Source organism: Anser cygnoides, chromosome Z, assembly GCF_040182565.1.
Source record: "Anser cygnoides isolate HZ-2024a breed goose chromosome Z, Taihu_goose_T2T_genome, whole genome shotgun sequence".
Classification (NCBI taxonomy): Eukaryota; Metazoa; Chordata; class Aves; order Anseriformes; family Anatidae; genus Anser; species Anser cygnoides.
In genome coordinates this window covers 68,909,395-68,936,027 of record NC_089912.1, presented here as the reverse complement: position 1 = coordinate 68,936,027, position 26,633 = coordinate 68,909,395, and the positions used below count along the sequence as shown (strand labels likewise).

At 40.8% G+C, this 26,633-nt stretch overlaps 1 long non-coding RNA gene across 1 annotated transcript; it reads right to left on the bottom strand.

Moving 5' to 3' along the window:
- Positions 1 to 611: 611 nt before the first annotated feature.
- Positions 612 to 26,509, bottom strand: LOC136788982 (uncharacterized). Its single transcript, XR_010827662.1, has 5 exons — positions 26,375 to 26,509; positions 24,729 to 24,803; positions 5,511 to 5,564; positions 805 to 873; positions 612 to 709 (listed from the first exon to the last, which is right to left on the bottom strand). It is a non-coding gene; the product is annotated as an uncharacterized lncRNA (long non-coding RNA).
- Between the last annotated feature and the right edge of the window lie 124 nt (positions 26,510 to 26,633).

Genomic DNA, 26,633 nt, shown 5'->3' with positions numbered 1-26,633 from the left:
GGTTTCTGCACCTTGTTTTTTTCCTAAGGTTTGATAATGTGTGCCTGTTAGACTGGCAAAATGTGGCTAGAGGCAGTGTGTAGCCTTTTCACTTTGCTCAAAGTTCAGACCAACATCGAGAAGGTAGGAGATGTGGATTCATTTGTGTCTCTTCCAGGATGGATACAAACATGCCTGTTCTACCTCCTGAAAAAAAGTCCCATGTTGTAGATACTGGAATGGAAGTCTGTTCTATGCTCCCAGAGCTACTTCACTTAGTATGCCATTATTAAATATTCTTAAATATTCATTGGGAATGGTAAGTTTTTTCATGTCTTTATCATCTAGTGGCTAGAGCACTTTTCTGAGAAGGGAGAGCTGGAGTTCTATTCTTGTTCTAATTGATATTGTCTCTATTAAATGCTTAGTGGCATACAGACAGGAAAGTCTACGCTACAGATTCAAGAAGAGAAATCAAATGTCCCTCACACCCAATTCATGCAACTCCAGTATTGCTCAAAACAGAAATGTCAGAGTGCTTTGCTTTTAATCTGGATCAAGAAAGCATCACCACCCCTTTTGGGAAAGAAAAAAAAAAAAAAAAAAAAAAAAAAAAGGACTATGTGCTACTCACTTAGCAAGAGAGTAGATGTAGAAACAAGACTGGAGGAAGGCTCAGGCTGTGATTAGTTTGTGGACAGAAGCTCCTCCAAGAAGGTCAGAGAAGTGTCTGTGTACCAGAGAACATAAAACTTAATAAATGCTTTTTTCCTTTTTTTTTTTTTTTTTTTCCTTCTTTAAAGACTTTATTAGTTGACTACTCACCCAGATGTGCTTGCTCTTTTGGATCCCTTTTGTGAGCATCTTCATCTTTTTACATGCTGTTTACAGACACTAGAAGCCCAACAGAGAAATGTGGAGTGCTCTTGAGAAGAGATACTTGCAGTATTTCAATATTCTGCAATATAATGACTGGAAACCTTTTTGATAATATACCTTAAATAAATCACAGATAGTTGAAAATAGAGCAGCAATTTTTAAAGATAAGAAGCCTGAACATGGTATTTCAATTCTGATCGTCAATAGTGGCTTAGAGCTGGGAAGGAAAAAAGTAATTTTAGGAGAATTGAAAGGTTGGGAAGATGATGGGAGAACCAGAGATCTTGGGGGCAGAAAGAGAAACAAAGACATCTTTGGGGAGGTGCTATTTCTCTAAAATTTGAAGTTAGGAAGGAGGAGTTACAAAAGCAAAACCAAATTTATTTATTTTTATTGCTTTTAGTATTACTTTTGTATCATGTTGAAGAAGCATATCTAGCCTCACAAAATGCTATATATTAGCCCTGTAAACTGTCGTTTTCCTCTTTACTTGGTATTTCACCTTCTATCACTTGTCTTCTGTGCTAAAGTAGGTAGAAATAGGTCATGAAGGAGAATACCTTAGGATGCACTCTTCTGGCTTTATTAGCATTAAAGGTGGTTCGTCAAACAAGGTGGAAATTTAAATCAAAAGCTCAAAGTATTTAAACGCACGAGTATGCAAGGAAAAAAATTAGGCTAAATAAAATATAAATAAACATTAAAAGTTTTGCCCAGGATGTATTTGGTTCTAAAAGAAAGGGGTGGTGCCTTTTTCTTAAGAAAAACAAAATTGAAATAAAAACACAGAATGGTGTGGGGAAGTAAAGGGTTGAAACACTGCATGTGCATATGATTTGCACATGAAAACAGCATCGTGCATAGCATGTGCCAGACCTACTGAAATCGTACAATACGTCTGCAAAGTTGCTTAGGGTTGCCAGGATAAAGTGAAACATTTTGTTGGTAGTTTGAAAGTTTTAACCTCATTGCTCATGTTTATTTAGGTTTTATTAATTCAACTGTTTCTAAATGTCTCAGAGTGGGTAGTACAGAAGACCAGTCCAAGGGGCTGGTGTGTTCCTAGTTGAGCTGGGGCAGTGAGACGCCTCTGTGCTCTGCGCAGTTGGAAATGCAGTTATCTTTGGCTTTGAGGTGGCCAGTATGAAGCTTTGTTTTCTGGAAGCTTTGGCTCCTCAGGAACCACCAGCTCCCTGGCTACCAACTAGCAAATTTGACAGGTGAGTTTTCCTGGGAACCCAGGTTATACTTCAGCAACAGTTATTAAAAGTGGAGTTTATCTGTAGAGCATTTAACCTTTAACAGACAGTTAAGCACATGACATTTGGCTTTCAACAAAACCCCAGTGCAGCAAAACTTCAAGCAACTCTAATTAGGAAAAAAAAAAAAAAAAGTAATTCACTCTCAACTGATCTTTAAGCTGCTTCAGTACCAAAATCTCCTGTTGGCATGTTTTAGAATCTGTATATTTGCAATGTGTCATCCTAATACAGACAAATTAATTCCAGAAAGAAAGAGCCTTTTGTTGGCAATATCTTGCTGGGAGATTTGCTGTTTTCCTCTTATGAAGCCTACCACCTTTCAGTGCCTTATTTGATACCAAATTAGAGAATAGTTCAGAGAAAGAACCACAGTCATGGGAGTCATGCATTCAAATACTCTAAAGCCCACATTTTCAATAATTTGGTATTTAAAACAAGTTCTTTTTACTAAAGGAGCTTAGTTCCTATTCAGGCAATTACATAAAATGAAAGTTAAAGGAGAACTCAGCACTGTGGATGTCATCAGGGAATTATTTCTCTGTCTGTAGAGGTGAATTATAGCACAAAGTTGAGCCATAAAGCTGCGAAGTCAAAATCAGCACGTTTGAAGTCTAAAACTATAGCAACTATAAGGCAGCCTGGTCACAGTGTTTTAAAACATCATGGCAATTTGGGCTACATACAATGAAAATACTCATTACAGTGGTTAAAAAGACACAGATGAATGAGTTTGGTCTTATTCCACCCTTGGAGCTTTGGAGCAGTCAGCAAAATGCATCATGATTAATATGGTGCTTCCAACATTTGAAAACAGGTTAAGTGGATTTGGGATGTCAACGTGACACTTGACACTTGAAAGCGTAACAGTGCACAGGAAGATACACAGAAGTGCCTGAGGAAGATACGGCATCATAGCAGTGGCACAGAAATTGCACATAATGAAAATCGAAGTTGACTTTGAGTTTTCACTGAGTTTTCGTCAGATATAACAGGGTAATGCCACTGCAAAATGAAATTCTACAATCTGGGAACATCTAAAGATGAGAACCCTAAAGACAATAATCATCCCCTTTTTTTAAGGGTGAAAATTTGTCACGAAGGTTTAGGCATCCGAACATCTAAGACACACAGATGTGTTCAGACTCACATTTTCCTGCCACTGAATCATGAAAGTGCCTAAGATTTTCAGCTGCACATCTTTGACGTTCAAAGTGCCACTTGTCTAAGGTACACTTGCAGGCATCCCAAAAGGCATTCTTAACTGGAGAAGCACTGTTAGCTACTAGAAGCTATCTTGGTAGATGTTAGCTATCAGGCCTTACTGGAATCTACAGTCGGTCTGAGAGCAGCCTCTGCACAGGGGCTCAGCCCAGCCCCCTGCCCAGAGCTCTGCTTGTGTGTTTTATTCAATCCCTCTTCATATAAACTACAAAAATACCTAATGGGTTGTGGAGAACTGTCCATGCCTTTGCCAGATGGAAATGCACCATAAGCGGAGCAAGTCATGTTGCTATCCTATCTGCCTTTTTCTTTCCTCTACCAATTCTTTTGGACCTTTTTTCTGCAAAGAGAAACAGCTTTAATAGGAAGAATATGCCATCCTCTTCTGCTCAGAGGCTTGAGTAATTTCTAGAGCCGTGTGTCTGGTTTTCTGCAGGCTGAAGTGATCACGGAGAATACATACATTTTCACTGAGCAGTGTTTGATTGTGCACAGTGCATTATGCTTTGGTTTTGCCTGTGGCAAGGTGTTTGTGACATATGGTGTATGTTACTTCAGGCTAATTCTTTCAAAGTCTGTTCTGTGGTTAAGTAAAGATTAGCAAGGTATTTATCTAGGGCCTAATTTATCTCCTTTTGGACTTTGAGAGCTTTTCATGAACTACTGTGCTCTGTTCAACTCTTTTTCCATTTTGGACTTTCTCATTGTGAAGTTGGATGTTGTAATTATCACATTTTTTAAAAACAAAAATCTATACAGGAATGTTCAGGACCTTGTTTAAACTATTCTGTTGAAAGACTACATTCCTTTAGTAATAGTTTTAGAAACTTGTGCTAGTCCTAACATGATGGTTTCAATGACAGTCTAAATGCCAAATTCTGTTTAGTAAGTCTATCAAACTTTAAGATGTATTTCAATGAAGGGATGAACTGAAGATTTATATCACAGTCCACATTGCAGATATAACACAGAACAGGATGTCTTACTATTCCTATCATAAGAGACTAGTCATACTTTCCTTTGAGAAATTATAATTCTATATTTTACTGAAAAGCAGAATATACAGCTCTTTAAAAACCTCATATAGAAAAGTTTTGTTTTGTTTTTAAATTAAAACAATTACTGACAATTGTTGTTGATGTTACTAGGCTAAACGTTTCTAATGGTAGAGTCCCCACTACAGAATTCTATTATCTGTTGTGTCTTAAAACATCATGTCTTCTCTCAGATAAACCATTTCCTAGTTCTATGCTCCACAAGCTCAGCATCACCACACGAGACAGCAGGAGCTGGCAAGAGAAGGCAGCTGTAACTAGTGAAAGCCAAGCAGAATGCAGGCAGCTCAGAAGATCCTAGCTGTGTAAACATAAAGGGTAGGGCCAGACTGTGTCTGTAAATACATCCAAATGGTCCCAATTAAATCCCTGCCTTAGATAGAATATGCTGCTAATTTACAGAACCATTGTTTATTGGTAAAATCTGCTTGCCATCTTTTCAGGACTCAGGGTTAATATATTAACCTTTGCTGCTGTAGGGTATTTACAGACTAACAGGAAATGTATTCCTTTAGAAGCAAAACTCTTGACAGCTCCAACTACCCAAAAATCTCTTTAAAACATAGAGGTAAGTTTATTTCTGTATTTTCTATCATTCGCTACATAATTACAATAATGACAATGTTCTTCCATGACAGATGTGGTCCGTCAACAGAACAATTTTTTGTACTTTTTTTTTTGGGGGGGGGGTTGGTGAGGGATAATTTTTTTTGTCAGTTGCTCACAGGACAGGTGTTTTAAAAACAATCACAGAACATTACTGACACTTAGGAGTTAAATAATTTATTGTATTTATCTGATGTAAAACATAAGCACAGCTGCTGTGCTGCTGATTGCTTACTTCCTAATTCAAAAATCATAGGTCAAATAAAATGTAGCAAAACAAATCAAATAAACCTTCTTCAAAGCATGAGACATATGGAAAACATGAGGTTTGGGGATTATATTTACTATTTTTATTTGTTTGTCAAATTTAAAGTTCCCTGAAGTATTTTTTTTCTCTCAGATTTTCTCTATCTCCGGTAAGTAAGGATCTACATCAAAAAATGCATGTTTCCTTCTCTTATTCCTAAATTTTCTTTAAACATTAAGCTGTATGAACTGTCAGTTCTACCTGCTATTTGAAAGCTTCTTCTCTAATGAAGAACTTTGGGAGACATCTTTCCACCTGCAAATGATAAATAAGAAGATGCTGAGGCAATTTCTTTCATCAAAGGTTTAATACACTGTGTCTATATTCCCTTACTCCTAGGAAGAAAACAATTCATTCAAATTTACAAAAAAAAATACTGCTGACAGAAGTCAGAAGGTTTTCAGAAAGAAGCCTCAACTCTCTACAACCACCTGAAGAGAGGGTGTCAGTCTCTTTCCTCATGTAACAAGTGACAGGACAAGAGGAAATGGTCTCAAGTTGAGCCAAGGGGAGGTTTAGATTAGGCATTAGGGAGAATTTCTCCATGGAGAGGGTGATCAACAGCTGGAACAGGCTACCCAGGGAAGTGGTGGGGTCCCCATCCCTAAAGGTATTTAAGGGACATGTGGATGTGTCACTAAGGGACAAGGCTTAGTGATGGGATTTGGTTGGTCAGGTTGATGGTAGGACTTGATGATTTTGAAGGTCTTTTCCAACCTAGATGATAGTATGATTCTATGGATTTTGCAATATTATTCTTTGATATTAGTGATATGAATATAAGTAATATTAATAGAGGTGATTGTAGTCATTTGGAGGGTACTCCCTTTCCTCCCTCAACCCTTTCATTTTCAGTCCTGCTTGTAATGAATTCTCCACACCAAGTCCTAAATTAGTTAAAGCCTGGGGTCTTCTCACCAGTTCACCCTGTGTATTCTGTGGTCTTCTACATCTGTCCACCCCATCAGCCCCCCGTTGATTTTGCTCCCAGGCTAGGTCAGACCTCCCAGCCTCTCCTGGTTCACACCCAGGCCCTGGAGCCCTGCTCCTCACCACCCTGTCCCTGGGATGAGCACAGGGCAAAGCTGGAGAAGGGCACAGAACAGTTTTGTTGACCATTAGGCTGTGTATGGGCATTACCAGTATGTTATGCAGAGGTTATCGCAAGATCCATAACACATTTCATAAGGTGAGAATCTTTGTATTTTTTTTGTGTTATTAAATTTATAATTTTTATGATATAGTACTGAAGCATAAAAGCATAACAATCTGACCCATATGCACCAGAAAGCAAATGAAATCAATCCCAGCTGCATTAAACTTCTAAAGATTTTTCTGAGGCTCAACAGATGACTTTTTAAATGCTTAGTACTGGCAGTAGTGGATGCATATGGCTGGTTGGTTTTTTTTTTATTATTTTTGTGTGTGTGTGTGTGAAACATTTTCATTGGAAATGTTGATTCATCTAAACCAAAATATTTTGTGGGAAAAGGTCATTTTCAAAAAGCTCCTTGAACATTTTTAAACATTTTCTGTTAACGCTTTCAAGCTCAAACATTTCATTTTCTGATCAAAAACACCTCTGTTAGAAATTGAAATTAATACATGGAATAAGTTGGTGTACACCATTCATTTAATTTGGTGGCAAACTATACCTTACCAATACTACTTTTTTCAAGGCATTTCATTAGACAGAACAACTTTCCAGGTCTTCCTTAAGAAGTACCACTTCACTTCTTAAAAAATAAAGGGAGGACTAAATAAATTTTATTTCCCTCATAACTGAATTTCGTTTCCTTGCAATACACAGTGCCATCTGTCTATTGGTGGTCCACTCTAGGTTTTGTACTATGCCCGTAATACTGAGGTGCGGGGAAAAAAATTGAGAAGGCCCCTGAATTTCTAATAGTACAGCCAGAGGAGAAAAGAAGAAAGAAAAAAAAAAAGAGAGAGAGAAAGATTTCCAGTATTTGCTAATAGCTAAGTCAGAAACCTAAAAACCTGTGATTCTTCCCACCCTTTTATAAAACATGTTTTAGAATGTTTTAAAGAAAAAAAAAACAAGGAACTAAAGCATTAACAGGTACAGGCTGGTGAGGTAGATGAAGATGGCTTTATGCCCTGCAATTACTGGCATTTGGAGAACATCATCATTTCAGTAATTCAGCTTTTCATTCTATCAATTATTGAGCAACTCACATTATTTTTGATGAAATCCTACAAACACAAGAACTGGAAATGTCCCATTTTGAGTATAGTAATGAACTAGACCTGCTGGTATGGATTGGGAAAGAAAAATTTGGGGGTGATGTGAAATCTCCTGTTTAAAATTCTCCTCATATTCCAAACACAGGTTTCTGTGAAATGAATTAAAGAAGTGAAGAAGCAAAAAGAGAAAGGTTGGAAATGCTCATATGTAAACTACTGAGATATTAAACCTTGTTTTGGGGGTCTGGGAGAGATAAGATTGAGGTGATATTGCATGATTGCATTTTTAAAGACTCGCTAGAGATAATGTTTCTGAAGTCAGGTGTAAACTGCTTTCATTTCTGTTTCTTGACCATTGTTTCTCTGAAAAACAGCATCATTAGGTAGAAGCCCTGATGTTACTCAGTTCAATAATAAAGTGCCGGGTGACTCAAGAAGAGAAATCTGTATGTTCTAGAAAAGTAACAGAATGAATCACAATATTCTAGATAATGACCAAGTCTATTTGTTGCAATATAAATACATAAATTAGCTGAGAATTATATTGACAAATATTGCTTAAACATCTGGCATTTCCCATAGCAGATGTCTGTTAACTGTGCCGTTCTTTTAAGCGTATCAGTAAGTGAGCTAAGGATATATGGGAACGAAGAGCAACCTACATTTTCCAAAAGACTGCCCCCTGAATGCTAGCAGCAACAGTAAAACCAAATTTAAACTTCTGAACTTTCCTTTTGGTTAGGTAAAATGATGGAACTGCCAAGCCAGCCAAATACAAAAGGAGACCATGAAAGGATTTGGGAGGCAGTACAAATTTAGCTTTTGGGAATCACAGTACAATTTTTTTTTATTATTTTTTTTTCCTGCTTGCACACACCCACAACAACACAGATAAAAAATAAATCCTAGTGAAAGGAAGGAAGATGACATTTGAACTATGAGCAGCCATGGTAGTTTTCAGGACACTCTTCAAACCATTGCTGTTTTACCCCCTGCCTCATTCCTGGAAGCATTTACACAGGATCACACTGGAATAGTCAAAATTACCTAAGATGGCTTCTCTGCCATCTCTGTTTCTGAGTTGTTAGAAGTTGCATTTTTCAGAGATGGATTTCCAAATAGAGGAAAAAATGCACTGGCAGCAGAGCCCCAAAGAACGTTTAAGATGAAAAAAAAGGTGACAATAAAGCACTGTCTTAAATGGATGTGCAGGAACAGAGTGAGATGTGATGTTACACTGCTAGCTTGTATCAGCATTCCTAAGTTTTATGGAAATATCAAGCAGGAGAATCGGACAGGAGAAGTATAACTTAAGAGCTGTGACCAAACATACCCAGGCTAGCTGTGAATTAGGTGGCCTGCTGCTCTAGCAGTGAAGCCATGGCAAGGTTAAGATTAGCACAATCCAGATCCAAATATCTGTCGATATTTTTTGGACAAATGTTCAGTTACTGCAGGTATTCAACCATGCTGCCTTAGCTGTGCTGCTGATTGACTCAGCTGGGAATTTTAAGGGTAGTGCAAATATGCCAACACAAAAAATTAACAAACAAAACCAAAATACTAAAAGGTCATGTTAGAACTGAGGAAAAAATCATAGAATCATTAAGGTTGGAAAAGACCTCCAAGATCATCTGGTCCAACCATCCCCCTACCACAAGCATTACACACTGAACCATGTCCCTAAACGCCACATCCAAACTTTCCTTGAACACCCTCAGGAACCGTGACTCCACCACCTCCCTGGGCAACCCATCCCAATTCCCAACTACTCCCAGCTCCCCACAACCTCCTTTCAGGTAGCTGTAGAGAGCACTAAGGTCTCCCCTAAGCCTCCTCTTCTGCAGACTGAACAACCCCAGTTCCCTCAGCTGCTCCTCACAGGACTTGTGGTCCAGGCCCTTCACCAGCTTCGTAGCCCTTCTCTGGACACGATCCAGGGCCTCGATGTCTTTCTTGCACTGAGGGGCCTAAAGCTGAACACAGTACTCGAGGTGCAGCCTCACCAGAACTGAGTACATGTCAGGATTTATCCGTCTCTGCTTCGGTTGTTTCTAGAGCTGACTAGCTTCTTGAAATTTCTATCTTAAGGTTGCATTTCAGATGGCAGAGTTTATTTAGTATGTGAGGAGTAAGGAGCACTACACCAGTGTTTTCATAACACGATCTCAGCTCACAAGTGATACCAGCTGACCTCCACCTACTCCCTGCCATCCAAGCATTCATATTCACACAGCACAACAGTCTCTTTCTAGCTTTGTTTGTATTTTTCTGCTGTATTTAGTCATAATCCTGTCAGGGTATGGAAGCAAATATGTCCTTCAGACTTTTCTTTGTATTAGGTGTTTCCCGCCTATATATTTCAAACATGAATATATATATATATATTGCAATAATGTGACCTTGTTTTTTCTACTTTCATGGCTTTGGCTTGTGGTTATATACTAAATTTTAAATGTTGGTTTTAAGACACTGGAACATCTTGTCCTATCGGGGTCTTTCATCTGAGAAGCAGATTGCTCTGTCAAAACTATTTATTAGTAAATTTTCAAAGATGCTTAAATGAAGTCAGAGGTGACAGCTTAGATTTCCTGCATAGCAAAGCACAATATTGGTGCTCACCTTTCTGGATTTCACATTCAAAACTTTCTGTACTACCTGTCAGAACAGCTGAAGAGAAATAGTTAGAAAAACATCTTTTCAATATCAGAGCCAAAAATCATGCAATGAATTCTTCTTAGTATGAAAACAGCTGTTACAGTTATGGCGGACTTTCGGTATGCATAACACAAGGTTTGTAAGGAGAGAGAATATTTTATTAGATTATTTGATAAAGGAGGTAAATACAAATTTCTGTGTACACAAGTGCTTAAGAGATATTCTTTAAGTATAGATTAATATGACCAAGGACAAAGTCCTTGGTTCTGTATAAGCACTGATGAGCAACAACTAAAATATTGCTGGGTTATCACCACTATTTTCATCAAAAATCCAAACCACAGCATCATTCAAGCCTCTAGGAAGAAAACTCTGTCCCAGCCAGAACCAGGACAAGTCTGGTTAGACATCATGCTGCAGCTGCTGTATACAAGGAAAGACTGGTTTAATTGTATGTTAATTATTTTCTCTTTAAAACCATAGGATCATTAAAGTTGGAAAAGATCTCCAAGATTATCTAGTTCAACTGTCCCCCTACCACCAATGTCACCCACTAAACCATGCCCCTAAGCACCATGTCCAGCCTTTCCTTTAACTCCTCCAGGGACCCCACCACTTCCCTGGGCAACCTGTTCCAATGCCTGACTGCTCTTTCTGAGAAGAAATGTCTCCTGATTTCCAACTAGAACCTCCCCTTGTGCAACTTGAGGCCATTGCCTCTAGTCCTGTCACTAGTTATCTGTGAGAAGAGGCCGACCCCCAGCTCCCCACACCTTCCTTTCAGGCAGTTGTAGAGAGCAACAAGGTCTCCTGTGAGCCTCCTCTTCCCCTGACTAAACAACCCCAGTTCCCTCAGGCACTCCTCACAGGATTTGTGGTCCAGACCCTTCACCAGCTTTATAGCTCTTCTCTGGACATGGTCCAGGGCCTTGATGTCCTTCTTGTACTGAGGAACCCAAAACTGAACACAGTACTCAAGGTGCAGCACCACCAGAGCTGAGATGATCGCCTCCCTGGTCCTGCTGGCTGGACTATTCCTGATACAAGCCAGGATGCCGTTGGCCTTCTTGGCCATTTGGGCACACTGCCAGTTCATGTTCAGGCAAGCACCAGCCAGCACCCCCAGAGCCTTTTCCTCCACACAGCTTTCCAACCACTCTGCCCCAGGCCTGTAGCGTTGCATGGGGTTGTTGTGGCCAAAGTTCAGGACCTGGCACTTAGCCATGCTGAACCTCATCCCACTGGCCTCTGCTCACCGACCCAACCTGTCCAGGTCCCTCTGCAGGGCCTCCCTACCCTCCGGCAGATCAACACTTCCCCCAACTTGGTGTCATCTGCAAACTTACTGAGGGTGTGCTCAATTCCCTCACCCAAATCATCAATAAAGATATTAAAGAGGATGGGTCCCAACAACAACCCCTTGGGAACACCACTGGTGACCGGTTGCCAGCTGGATTTCACTTTGTTCACCACCATTCTCTGGGCCCAGCCACCCAGACAGTTTTTAACCCAGCAAAGCATGTACCTGTCCAAGCCATGGGCTGCCACCTTCTCCAGGAGAATACTGGGGGAGACCGTGTCAAAGGCCTTGCTGAAGCCTAGGTAGACTATGTCAACAGCCCTTCCCTCATCCACCAGACGGGTCATCCAGTCATAGAAGCAGATGAGGTTGGTCAGGCAGGACTTGCCTTTCATGAACTCATGATGACTGGGCCTGATCCCCTGGTTGTCTCGTATATGCTGTGTGATTGCATTCAGGATGACCTTCCATCACCTTTCCTGGCACCAAGGTCAGGCTGACAGGCCTGTAATTCCCTGGGTCCTCCTTGTGAACCTTCTTATAGATGGGCATCACATTAGCAAGTCTCCAGTTATCTGGGACCTCTCCAGTTGACTATGACAGCTGATAGATGGTGAAAAGCGGCTCAGCAATTACATCTGCCAGCTCCCTCAGCACCCTTGGGTGGATGCTACTGTTTCTGGAATCAAGACTACAACATAGCTCCCTGTAAGCAAGAAAATCAGCCCAGGCTTAGCTGGCATAAAGGAAGAGAGTAATAAAAAACACATCTTCTCAGTATAAGGGGTGGAAGGAGCGATTACCTAGATGTTAGCAGTAATGTTATCCATCATCTCAAGTGTTGCACTTGTATAACGCGTATTTTACTTCGTGTGTTCTGTTTGATATATTCTAGTTTCCAAGGGTTTGATTAAAATGTGTTTAGAGACACAACAATGTGATAGGCTTGGTGTTTAATTTCATGGCTTTGGAGTAGAGAAAATTGAACTTTAAGTTCTGTGTTTATGTCAGCTGCCTGGGCAAATGAAATGAAAGTTTTGTTTGGCACATTTGTTGTGTGTGTAAACTGCATACAACATATTTACATATTGTGTTGGAGGAGATGGAAAAATCTTGACATGAATTCAGCATATAAAGAGGCAAAATAGGTATATTTACATTAAGGCTTCTAGTCAGTTTCTATTTCTGACATCTGTGATTTGACTTTATAGCACAATTTTTGCTAGCTTCCCTAAAATTCTTGCCTCTAATTTCAAGTTTCAAGGTTGTCCGTCCGTCCGTCCGTCCTTCCTTCCTTCCCTCCTTCCTTCCCTCCTTCCTTCCTTCCTTCCTTCCTTCCTTCCTTCCTTCCTTCCTTCCTCCCTCCCTCCCTCCCTCCCTCCCTCTCTCCCTCCCTCCCTTCCATTCCTCCCTTCCTCCCTTCCTTCAGTTGATTTCTAATTTCATTTAGAAATCAAATGTCAACAGATCCACAATTACATCCTCATTTTAGAGTCTATATCTAAAGGACATTCTATGTTAACTTTTATGACAACTGACAACTCTAAGGAGTGTAGAAGTAGTACACTGCATCTTATCTGGAAGGATATGAAACAGAAACTATATGACACAATATGCCATAATTACATTACCACTTTTAAAAAATGCATTATAAATAGTTTTGAAGAGATATCATATAAATTTTGTGAAACAGGAGTTAAGAATAAATTAAAGCAGGGAGTCCATCTTTCTTTTGAGTCTTCCACCTACTTCCCCTAAAGTAATTCTCTCTGCACTTGAGATCAGTCTCTGATAAATTCATACAGTGGAGGCACTTTTTCATTTCGGATCATTCACAGAATGGCTGATGTTGGTAGGGACCTCTGGAGGCTATCTGGTCCAACACCTGCTCAAGCAGGGACACTTAGAGTTGCCCAGGACAAAGAGGAGACTCCACAGCCACTCTGGCCAACTTGTGCCAGGGCCCCGTCACCTACACAGCACAGAAGTGCTTCCTGATGTTCAGAGGGAACCTTCTGTGTTCCAGTTTGTGCCCATCACTCCTTGTCCTGAACCACTGAAATGAGCCTGTCTCTGTCTTCATTGCACCCTCCTTCAGTTATTTGTTGACATTGATAGGATCCCCACTGAGCCTCCTCTTCTCCAAGAAGAAAAGTCCCAGCTCACTCAGCCTGTCCTCACAGGAGTTCATAGAATCATAGAATGGATCCTGTTGGAAGGAACCATAAAGATCATCTAGTTCCAACCCCCCTGCCATGGGCAGGGGTGCCACCCACTAGATCAGGTTGCCCAGAGCCTCATCTAACCTGGCCTTGAACACCGCCAGGGATGGGGCAGCCACAACTTCTCTGGGCAACCTGTTCCAGTACCTCACCACACTCTGAATAAAGAATTTCCTACTAAACTTTAATATAAATCTCCCCTCTTAGTTTAAAATCATTCCCCCTTGTCCTATCATTATACACCCAGGAAAGAAGTTGCTCTCCATCTTTTTTTTTATAAACCCCATTTAACTACTGAAAAGCTGCAATAGTGTCACCCCAGAGCCTTTTCTTCCCCATATCTCTCAGCCTTTCTTCACAGGAGAGGTGCTCTGGCCCTCTGGTCATCCTCGTGGCCCTCCTCTGGACCCACTCTAACAGCCCCACATCCTTCTTGTGCTGGGGGCCCCAGCCCTGGACGCAGCACTGCAGGTGGGGCCTCACAAGGGCAGAGCAGAGGGGCACCATCCCCTCCCTCCACCTGCTGCCCACCCCTCTGTTGATGCAGCCCAGGACGCAGTTGGCCTTCTGGGCTGCAGGCACACACTGCTGGCTCATGTCGAGCTTTTTGTCCACCAGAGCCCCCAGGTCCTTCTCTGCAGGGCTGCTCTCACTGGGTTCTTCTGCCAGTCTGTGCTCATGTCTGGGATTGCCCCGACCCAGGTGCAGCACCTTGCACTTGGACTTGTTGAACCTCATCAGGTTCACATGGGCCCACTTCTCAAGCTTGTCCAGGTAATGTGATACTCAATCTGATACTGAAAGAGGTGTCACTAAGATGTTATACGTTTCAACATACAAGCAAATTACTTGTGAAAAATTGGTTTATTGTAATACTTTCATCTTTATTTATGAAAAATAATAAGTACCTTGAGTCAGTTTACCCCTTCATAAAAAAAAAAAAATAGCCAAGAACCTAGAGTACACACCTGTACATGTGCTTTGCAACAGATGCAATGGGATAATTTATTATGCAGCTACATGTTCATGAGTCTAAGCCCTGAGAACTGGGAAGGGGATGATGAGTTTTGATATATTTTGGACTATATCAGAGGACACAGAGGGGGGTGAGAAGGTGTAACAGCATATTCATACACCTTTCTACAGCTGTTGTCCCACTACCCTTTGATCTGAATGCTCAAATGAAAAAAGCCTCCCTATAAATAATTCATTACCATTGTTACTGCTACCTCTCTTAAGTCTATGAAGCAAAGAATATGACGAGAAAAAGCACAGAGCAAAACTACCTCTGAAAGCAGAGGTGACTTTATGAAGCTGAGGTCTGCTATCCAACAGTATAACTTTTGGTTGCCATCAGCAACTAAAAGTAACAATTTCTGCAAGAGCTGTCCCAGTTGTAACAGTCATTGCTCAATGCATTATTTAAATACCTTTTATTGGTGCCGAGGCAACTCTGTCAGATTTATTTTTCCTGAAACTAAACTCCTTTCAAAACTACAGAATCAAGCTTAAGCTTTACTACACTTTCTTTTCTGTATCCAACACCTTGATATCTAGTCATATATGGTAAGCTTTGCAAGTGAAAAAAAAATAAAATGAATATCTATTATGTCCTACCTGAAACTACAAAGATTTTTTCTGTCTGTAAGTTTTGTTTTCTCCTCAAACATTATGGACCTGTCTACAACTCAGACATTACTATTTATTAGTACAGTATGTTCCTCTGCTTCAACTACTGTGGCAGAGGTATATGGCATTGACTTGGTGCTTTAGCAAACAAAAGAGTAAAAGAATAATCAGATGGTTGATAAAAAGACTGCTAGTTAGAGTAGACTCTGACCTTTAAAATACTTTGCAAATATCAGTTCATTTAAGGTTACCTTGTTCATGCAAAGCGAGAACTTCTTGTGATGAGGCTCCAAATCCAGCCTATTTGTTGACAACATGGATCTCATCAGCAGTAGTTTTCCATCTAACTGAAACTGTAAGAAACCTGCAATGCTGCAGTAGAATGCTATTTAATCTTAAGCTTCTTCAACAACTTATCCCCCAGCATTCGACAGAGTACAAACTCAGAGTAGGCTAAAAGATTCTCTTGTATCATGGCTGCTATTTCTCTACATTAAAGCTACTGTAGTAGCTTGTCCCCACTAAAATAAATCCAAAAACAAATTAGTGGAGATCTGCAGCTGCAAATACATCCTTTTAATAGCAGTTGACCTTTATGAGCTGCAGATATGATCCAAGTTATCCCTAATCAGTGTCAAATTCTGGTATTGGTACAGAATTACTACTGGTCTGAGATAGCTTCAGCCTGAAACATGATTAGAGAGGATTTTGGGTCTCCTCTCTAAGTTAATCAATAGCACTAGACTAGAGGCCTGACACAGGTAATTTGCACGCTGAAATATCAACTGAATCAAGCCTTGTGTGCTCCAGGTGGAATAAGTCAAGAAACTTAAACTGAAATATATTTCTGCTATGAAATGCCGAGAAAAATACAATTCATCCGAACAGAAGCACAAAAACACTGATAAAAATATCCTTGGGAGGGTTTTTCAGCCTCACCAGTGGAGACAGAAACTTTTAATAGGCCAAAGAGAGATCAGAAGGGTTCCAAGGAACACTTCAGAGAACAACATGACTAGCTAGAACAAGATAAAGATATACTAAAAGACCGATGTCTTGATGAACATCAGGGCTAGAATACTCTATGGGATCACAAAGCAGAAGAAGGTGATAAAAGCAGAGGAAGCAATCAAATACCACGGCAGAACCCTAGGGAACAGGATCATACACCACAAATGTGGGAACCAAGGCAGCAGCAGTGTCATGAATAAAGTGGGGGTGATGAAAGGAGTAACTGAGACAGAGGGGCAGAAATCAGGTGCTGGTGAACATGGGGCTTGCCTACACGTGGGGCTTGCCTGAGCAGGACAAAGCAAGCTGTGCAATCCCATTGTATACTTTGTATTTGCAACAAACCATCGGTCAGCCTCCTGCGCCACCCTGCAGCCGGTTACACAACCGCGATAACAGGTTGTGGGCACGTACAGGCTGACACCCTTGGCAAACCTAAGAAGAGGCTTCCAGTAAACAAATGACTGGTTACAAATCACATCATAATCTTGTGCCCAGAGGTTCATTTTTTCCCTCTCCTCTTTCCCAAGACCACACATGGAGAAGGAGACCCAGGCTCCTACTAGTAGCAGGTAAAGCATGTGCTGTGAAGAACCTGGGTTCCCAAGGATGGATGTAACTGTGGGGTCAGAGGGAGGGCTGAGCAGTCTTAACAGCATGGAAATACTGATGCCTAATTAAAAAATAAAATAAAATAAAATAAATCTGTAAGATAAGTCAAACTGGAAATAAATACCATTATATACTGGCCCAGAACTGCAAATCATTTTGGAAGGATGTCCAATTAATTTTATGAAATTCTGTATCATGAGAGACACTTGGTATTGACGCACAGAAATATTGGTGAGTTTTTCCTTTAACATTGTTATTTACACAATCCCTATGGTTCAGAGTTGCAGAAATTTATATGTTAGAAAAATAAGAAGAACAGAAAATATGATATACAACACACACACACACAAAAAAACCTAGGGAGTGTCCCTGGTGTTGCAAGGTTTTGATGGAATTAATTGAGAATAAGGGGGTGAAACGTTTAATTCTCTGAAGAAATTCCAGAGCTTACTGATTTCCAGACCACAGCTAAAATCTTGGATGTCAGCAAGTTATACTTGCATTTAAAAATACAATTTAAAAACGAATGGCAGAAAGAAAGGTAGGCAATTGTTCCATCTAAAGAGCAGTGGGCTAACCACCATGTTAAAATACATTGACATTTATAGAAATGTGCATATTTCCAGCACCCAAAATGGTGCTTAACACTAAATTGTAAGTGGACAGATGTATGGACGTATTTTCAGATGCAAATTCTTTGCTCCGTTAAATCTTGAAAATTAATTTAAAATCTGTATATCAACTTATCACTTTAGTTATTGAGACACAATTTCTTAATGATTTCTATTTATTATTTAATAACTGAAAAGCTTATATTTCAGAAGTCCAACTAAATCCACATGTGCTCATCTGGCTATCCAGACTGTTTCTGAAGTTTTTCAGCAAGTATTTAAGGCATCAAATCCTCTCTAAGATGTGGCCTGTGACAACAATTATTTCGTCTTTATCAGTTCATCCTTGTTCATACAGGATACACACAATGCCTGCTCTTCCCTCCAGGTCTTAGTCCCATGGTACTCTACGAAGCAGATCCCTAAAGAGGCCAAAGTCTGTTCTCCTGAAGCCCAGAGTAGTGAGCTTGCTGTGCTCCCTCCATGCTGCCCTAAGGATCCATCATTTCGTGATCACAGCAGCCAAGGCTGCACTTGAGCTTTGCTTTCCCCACCAGCCCTGCCTTGTTGGTAAGAACATGGTACAGCACAACACCTCTTGTTTGCTCCTGTATCACTTGGAGAAGGAAGTTATCATCAATGCATTTCAGGAACCTTCTGGATTGCTTATGTCCTCTGTGTTGTCCCTCCAACAGATAGTGGGATTTTCATTTTTTTCTGGCAAATGATGGTGTTTTCACAAACACTACATTCATAATTTGATTAACAGTAACACGTTTTATTAGAAAAATAAAGCTTAAAACAAGGTTGTTGCACAACATGGAGAAACCTGAGCTAGCGCTCTGAGTGATCTGAAAACAGCAAGAGAACACAAACAGAACTTTCTGCCTGAGCAGTATTGCTTCCTGTACATGGCATTGCACTGTGACATGACCTTAACATTTGATTTAGTTTAAGATTCAGGCATTTTGGTTAACTGTATGAAGAAATTCTAATTTCCTGCCAAAAACGTACCACTGGAGGTATCGAATACTTAAGTAAACAAAGCTACAGAAAGTTTTGCATAACATCAAGAAGAGGTACTGGGCAAAAGTAATTCTTGCCTATGAAAAGTAAATGAAGCTTTGATGCAGGACTCATGAAGTCAATACCAGCATTCATGCTGAGAAGCTGAACTGACCAGAAGCCATTAACCTGGTCTGTGGAATGGCCAACCCCTGACAAGCCCTGGCAGACAGTACTCAAACAGATATGTGATAGAAAGCTACGAAGATCTGCAATTTATTAAGGTCTTCCTTAAAAAAAACTTTATCTAATTTTACATATAATAATTGGTAATAAAAACACATTGTTGGACATTAAAATTCAAAAATATCAGGGAAATTAAGGTAACAGCAGGAAAATTTGGAAAAGATGACAAAAAAAATGTGAACAGCCCCTTTTTAAAGTGGCTTGACAGAATCTCTTAAATAAAATGGCCTGGGTAGTTACTATTAATATTGGTGGATATTATTAATGCAGGTTGTATGTGTATGTCCGTGCATGCTACAAAAAATACATGAAAACTGACAGCTACAGAATTCAACAGATTTTGTTCTTCCTGCTTAAAAGCATAGCTATCATCAAAGCAGTATTTCAAATGTTTATGAGGCCAGACCTGAATCCTTCTCTATGGGATAGAAACACACTTGAAAATAAATATTTCTTTAATAACTTGAAGGCAGCAAAGCTCATGAAGCCAATACATTAAAAAATTATAAGAATAACAAATAATATTAGAAATAAAAATAATAAAACAGAAACAATGCTTCCTCCAAGAGTTACATAGGTATGGACCTGCATTTTAAAAAATTAACTCTAGTGTGCCTCTCAGTTTCTGAATGTTGAGCTGGATGTGCCCTGAAGATGACTAACCTTCCAAAAGTATTACAGTAGACATTTAGAAATACTCAGGAAGGCTTAAGTTTCCCATTCAAAGAACAATGGCCTCAAAAATCAGTTTTGTGTCCTTTGTCTCGTCAGTGTGAGAAACAAAGCTGTGTTTTTGCAGTAAAATGTGTTTTTGCAGTGGAAAATTCCACTAACCTTGCATATTCAAAAGTGATTGTGCAGGCATGACAGTGGCATAGCAGTGGGGAGTACTTTAAGCAGACAAGGGGAAGGTCCCACTGTCTCAGAATAAGGAGGATAGCTAAGAGAAACAGGATGAGCAGTGTGAAATCAGTAAAAACAAACAAAAAAAATCACTGGCCCTCTAGTCATGAGAGAAGAAGGAAAAAAAAAAAAGGAAAAGGACAAATTAACAGTCAGTTAAATAAATTTGTACATATATGGTATAGTAATAAGCATCGAGTAGTTTGTGAACCTGTAGTACTCAGCCAATGAGGAAACAAGGAAGAAATCAAGTGTTGGGTTATGGGGAACATAAGGTTATGACATACTTTTGCTGGGCGCTCCTTCTTGCAGGATGCCCGCTGTTGCAATCACGAATAAAATAACTTCACAGAAGAACCTGTCTGAGAAAATTATTAATAATGTGAATTTCTCACAACAAGCACATGGCATTAAGCTCTGTGCAGCTGAAATAATAAGCAAAATGATACTTCATCAATAGAGAGAGCTAAAGAGGCAAAAAGGGAATCTTGAATTCCTCTGAAAAGAAAGCCCTGTGATGTGCTGTTGAAACTGCACACGGAGAGGATGGCCCTGAGGGCAGGGAGTGCAGCAGAAAATCTCCTGTAAACATGAAACTGAACAGAAAACAATCTGAAGTGCAAATCACTATTCATTTCTGTTACTATGATGAAAATACATGGCAGGACCTTCACCAGTCCCTTTCTCGAGAACCTCAAATATTATGTTAATATATAACTGTATCCTTTAGGAACTGGACTTCTCAATGATTTTTCAGGAGAGATTAGCCCAGAGATTCTTCATACATTTCTCCTGAGTAATTGGTTAAACAGTAATAGTTCATTAATTTTATGTAAAACAAGGCCCAACACACAAATTAATTTGATGCATACATGATTAATATACCAAAATAATGCTGATGAAATAAAATTATTTATTCCTGGTATAAAAGAGAGAGCTTGTGGAAGCCTTTGCATGAACAGAGAACACCAACATGTGTAAGTCCCACCACACAAGATTTACTAAGGCAGCTCACCCAGTGTCTAAGAATGACTTGAATGCCAACTTGGTATGGCAAATTGACTGGAACAACAACAAAAAAATGTTTCAAAGACCAGCTATCCATTTTTTTTAGTTCAAATATTTTTGAGAAATCTTATTAAAGCTACACTATAAACTCAATATGTGGGCAATACCGGTTGTTCTCCGGACACCCAGTGCCCTGAGCTGGTGGAAGGGGATGGGGAGCTGGATGTGGCCTTCGCTATCCATGAGGAAATGGTTGGCGACCTGCTACGGAGCTTGGATGTGCGCAAGTCGATGGGGCCGGATGGGATCCACCCGAGGGTACTGAGAGAACTGGCGGAGGAGCTGGCCGAGCCGCTTTCCATCATTTATCGGCAGTCCTGGCTATCGGGGGAGGTCCCGGTTGACTGGCGGCTAGCCAATGTGACGCCTATCTATAAGAAGGGCCGCAGGGCAGACCCGGGGAACTATAGGCCTGTCAGTTTGACCTCAGTGCCAGGGAAGCTCATGGAGCAGATTATCTTGAGGGTCATCACGCGGCACTTGCAGGGCAAGCAGGCGATCAGGCCCAGTCAGCATGGGTTTATGAAAGGCAGGTCCTGCTTGACGAACCTGATCTCCTTCTATGACCAAGTGACGCGCTTGGTGGATGAGGGAAAGGCTGTGGACGTGGTCTACCTTGACCTCAGTAAGGCTTTTGACACCGTTCCCCACAACATTCTCCTCAAGAAACTGGCTGCTCGGGGCTTGGACTGGCGTACGCTTCGCTGGGTTAGAAACTGGCTGGATGGCCGGGCCCAGAGAGTTGTGGTGAATGGAGTCAAATCTGGTTGGAGGCCAGTCACTAGTGGAGTCCCCCAGGGCTCGGTACTGGGGCCGGTCCTCTTTAATATCTTTATTGATGATCTGGATGAGGGCGTCCAGTGCACCCTCAGTAAGTTTGCAGATGACACCAAGCTAAGTGCGTGTGTCGATCTGCTCGAGGGCAGGAAGGCTCTGCAGGAGGATCTGCATAGGCTGGAGCGATGGGCTGAGGTCAACTGCATGAAGTTCAACAAGGCCAAGTGCCGGGTCCTGCACCTGGGCTGCAACAACCCCAAGCAGAGCTACAGGCTGGGAGATGAGTGGCTGGAAAGCTGCCTGGCCGAGAAGGACCTGGGAGTATTGGTGGATAGTCGGCTGAATATGAGCCAGCAGTGTGCCCAGGTGGCCAAGAAGGCCAACGGCATCCTGGCCTGCATAAGAAGCAGTGTGGCCAGCAGGTCGAGGGAAGTGATTGTGCCCCTGTACTCGGCTCTGGTGAGGCCGCACCTCGAGTACTGTGTTCAGTTTTGGGCCCCTCGCTACAGGAAGGACATGGACGTGCTCGAGCGAGTCCAGAGAAGGGCGACCAAGCTGGTGAGGGGTCTGGAGAACAAGTCTTACGAGGAGCGGCTGAGGGAGCTGGGCTTGTTCAGCCTGGAGAAGAGGAGGCTCAGGGGCGACCTCATCGCTCTCTACAGTTACCTGAAAGGAGGCTGTAGAGAGGTGGGGGTTGGTCTGTTCTCCTACGTGCCTGGTGACAGGACGAGGGGGAATGGGCTAAAGTTGCGACAGGGGAGTTTTAGGTTGGATGTTAGGAAGTACTTCTTTACCGAAAGGGTTATTAAGCATTGGAACGGGCTGCCCAGGGAGGTGGTGGAGTCACCATCCCTGGAGGTCTTTAAAAGACGTTTAGATGTAGAGCTTAGGGACATGGTTTAGTGGAGTACTTAGTGTTAGGTCGGAGGTTGGACTCGATGATCTTGAGGTCTCTTCCAACCTAGAGAAATCTGTGAATCTGTGAATCTGTTTTCTCTCCACCTGTTCTGCTAGGGACTACATGTAAAAGGTCTGTACATTACTGAAACTTTTAAAATTCTCTCTCTCCCTCTCTCTCTTTCTCTTTCTCTCTCTCTTTCCTCAAAACACTATAGAAATCACACCCTTGCAAAATATGAGTGACCTGATAGGGAGATGATAACAACACTTTATCTAAACAGATGTAGATTCAGTTGTGTATTTTGTAATGTTGATGCAGTTGACTTCTAGAATACATGAACATGAAACATTACTCAGAATTAGTAAAATGGACTCATTCGTCAGCCCCTGTGGCAATATCCATCTCAATAGCAAAATGACTGCAGGAAGGAAAAAAATACTATTTGGAAGGACAAAATTAGAGTTGCAAAGATGATTGTGGAAGTTCAATACAAACTGGCCATTTTCCTTTTTCCTTTTGATGTACATCAGGACAAAAAGGACAATATATTTAACTACAGCAAGTTCAGTTGTGGTCTCTACAGAATGCTGACTTAAGCTAACGCCCTGAGTAACTTCTCGGAAAGGCTTTTGAAGAGCTGATGTGAGTGACAAATTGCACCAAACAATTTACTGGCTTTAGAAAGAATAAATAACTTCAGCAGTAGCACCTTGGATTATAAACTTTAACTTACAAATCCAGTGCACTTATTTTCATTTCACATCTCAACACACAAATTTACAAACCTTCCATATACTGAAAATGTTTTTTTGTTTGTTTGTTTTGTTTGTTTATTTTGTTCCCATTAACCTGAAAAATAATGTAGGTTTCTTCCCTTCTAGCTAGAGATGTTCTCATTTCTAGCCCATATTACCCTCTCCCTGAATCTGGAGTTGGACTCAATGATCTTTGTGGTCCTTGTGGGTCCCTTCCAACTCGGGATATTCTATTACTCTATGCATTTGTATATTCACCAGTATATCCTTTTAATTTAAATGTCTTTCTTCTTGTCTTTCTTAGGAAGGTTTTAGATTTATTCATGTATAGTTTATGGCAATATTTGTCTCATATTTGCTATTACTTTTGTTCTGTAATGGATAATCAAAGATTTTCAACAGACTGAAGGAGCAGACTATCCAAGGAAACAGTAGTTTATTTACAGAAATGCTATTAACTGATCAATACAAAAGCCTTCATATTTGCTTGATATACCTCCTTATTTGCAAAGGGATGAAAAGCACCCACAACAGTCAGGGAGCACAAGTTCCCACTGGCTTGCACCAACGCAATTGAACACGGATACTATTTTCTCACTGATTTCCCAGCTAAAGCAACTTACCAGTTTCCTACTTGAACCAGAGGATTTCCACTTAGTTTTGTTAAGAAACATTTTTACCCTCTTCTCTTTTCTACTGTTATCCTGCATGAAATGTAACTATTAGACACCATCAGTAGTTTACAGTGCTTTCTTGCTGCTCTCACTCTTTAAACTTGCACTACTGGTCTACAGCTTTTTGCTTTGACATACACACACTCTGAACTTGGGACTGTAAATATCAAGCTATTCAAGTGCATCTGCTGCTAGTAAAAATGAATTATCAGTCAGCAACAAGTCAACTTCATCATGAGACAATCCCTTTAAACAACGCACTGCTTTACTGAACGTCCTGACACTGAAGTCTAGGCAACATGTTGCCCTTTGAAAGATAATATTTATCTGAATACTGAGTAGGAAGTCCCACAATAACAAGCACATTGCTGAGACTCCAGCACTGCATATGAAACAGTAAGTCTATAAATTTTTACCAAGTTCAAGATTTCTTATTTTCTTCCTTCAACATGACATGGCTAAATTGCCCAAGATAACAAATAAAATCCTGAAAAAAATCCTCTTTAAAAATGAAGGATTTTTTTTTTCAATGATAACTCTAATCTCATTTTACGTCTCTTGTTTTAGCAGTGATACCTTTGACTAAGGATCCTGTTAGCAGTTTTGTTTGTTTGTTTGTTTGTTTCCTAAGGTTTGGAATAACTTTTAGCTGAGTTTATTTAATGCACAATCCTTGGTCTTCCATTGCATCAGTAGTCTCCTGAGCTGACTCCTGAGTATGCATACCTTGAACTCAACACAATGCTATGGCCTTAACTGATGAAAAGCCAGCTTCCCTCTTTCAGTATTTGGCACAGTGAAGCATAAAGCAGTTATTCTATTTAACTATTAAGCCTTACTTGTTAGTTAAGACTGCAGACTGCAGACAGAGTGGGTATCCATCTGGTCTTCATGGATGTGGCATTGCACCAGCCCTGAGAGGAAAGCACACAGGACATTGAATTCCATTAGCTTACCTTGCCTAACTGCATGAGTGTTTCTGTGCTCGTCTTCCAAAAAAGTAATACTGAAATGCAAAAAATCATTTTTTTTTTTCATATGGAAATTACCTCCAGGTTAAAAGTAGTGCCTTTTTTAAATGGTTTGTTGATAAACTATAGGTAAATGTTATAGCTATTCAGACAGGGAATTACAACTAATCATTAACATCTTTAACATATGGTTTATCTGTGTTAATAATACCCATTCACTAGCTGTTTTTGACACACACAAAAAAAAAACTCTGATTTTTATCCCATCACTGAAAAGTAAAAAGGTATGCTCCAAAACTGTGTCCATTACAAAGCACTCACTACCACTTTCTGCAGCTTGACCCTGAATCGAAAATGTTATTCTCTCAGTTTACTAATTTCCATTAGGAAATGTATTTGGAAGCAAAAGTCACATTGTGAAAAGTTAACAGAATAAACAGGAAAAGAAAGAAGATAATCCTGTCTAAAATCCTTGACAGTTCAGTAACCTGACTTGTAAATCTGAGGAAACTACTTGGCTATTCCCTGAGCAGCACAAGCACATCTCTGCTAATCTCTGCTTAGTCACAATCAAAACCATAATATTCACATTATGTTATTGTTTCCCCACCATTTAAAGTCTTACTTAGTGAAATCCTAAAACCAAAAGATATAGGCTTCACAGAAATCCCATGCCCAAACTTCTTTTTTATTCTAGGAGACTAGATAGAAAGTTATCAGGACCTTCTTTTCAAGTTACACCAAATTATAAAAATTTAGAAGAAAAAAAGAAACTTCAAATGAAAAGAACAGTTATACAAGATATGCATTTATCAATCCAGATAGAGATCATGGAAAGAACAAATAAACAGTAAATTATTTAATGGGCTATAAGTAATGAAAAAACTTCTAAATCTGAACTAATGAAAAGAGAGTAGAGGAAGAAATGCATTACTTAAATGCTGAGGAACTGAAATCACAGAATCACAGAATGGTCGAGGTTGGAAGGGACCTCTGAAGATCGTCTAGTCCAACGCCCCTGCCAAGCAGGATTACTCTCTGTGGAGAGCAGCCCCTGCTGGAGCAGTCAGTTCCTGAAGGACTGCACCCTGTGGTACTGCTTCCAGGCTGGCAGTTCTCAGGCCGGCAGGCATTTTCTTCTGCCCCAGGCTAAGGAAACTTTTTCTGTCAGCCTTTTTCCGGTAGGGCATGGTCACCTTTAGGGCTGCTGCCCTCACCCAGTTACCCAGTCCCATGATAATTTCCCATCCCCCAAATGACTTCCATCTGGGTTGCTTTTTAGCATTTTTTTTATTTTTTCCATTAAATGCGGGGCCTGGCCTGGTGGCTTGCGTGGTCGCCGGCCCCTGGCTCCTCCTGCTGGGCCCTACGCAGCCATGATGTGTCTCCGGCGTTGGTGTTCAGCGGGGACCGGGGCCATCTGTGCCTGTCCTGCTCCCAGTGCCACAAGAAGCTCTCATGTTCGTCATGTTCATGATGTCTCATATTCCACCAGAAGGACCGGGGTGCCTCACCTGTCACCAGAAGGAACTCGCGTCTCTTGTGTCATGGGAAGGACCTTGACATCTCGCGTGCCACCGGAATGACCGCAACATCGTGCCTTCCACTAAAACCACCTCCAATTCTCACACTCCAGCAGTAGGATCTCGACCTCTCGAGTGCCACCAGCTGGACTGGACACAGGCTGGACACTCAGGGCACTTATGGCCAGCTGCCTTTTGTGAGGCCATAGGGTGACAGTGACTCTGTGGTGACATCACAAGGCCCTTGGGG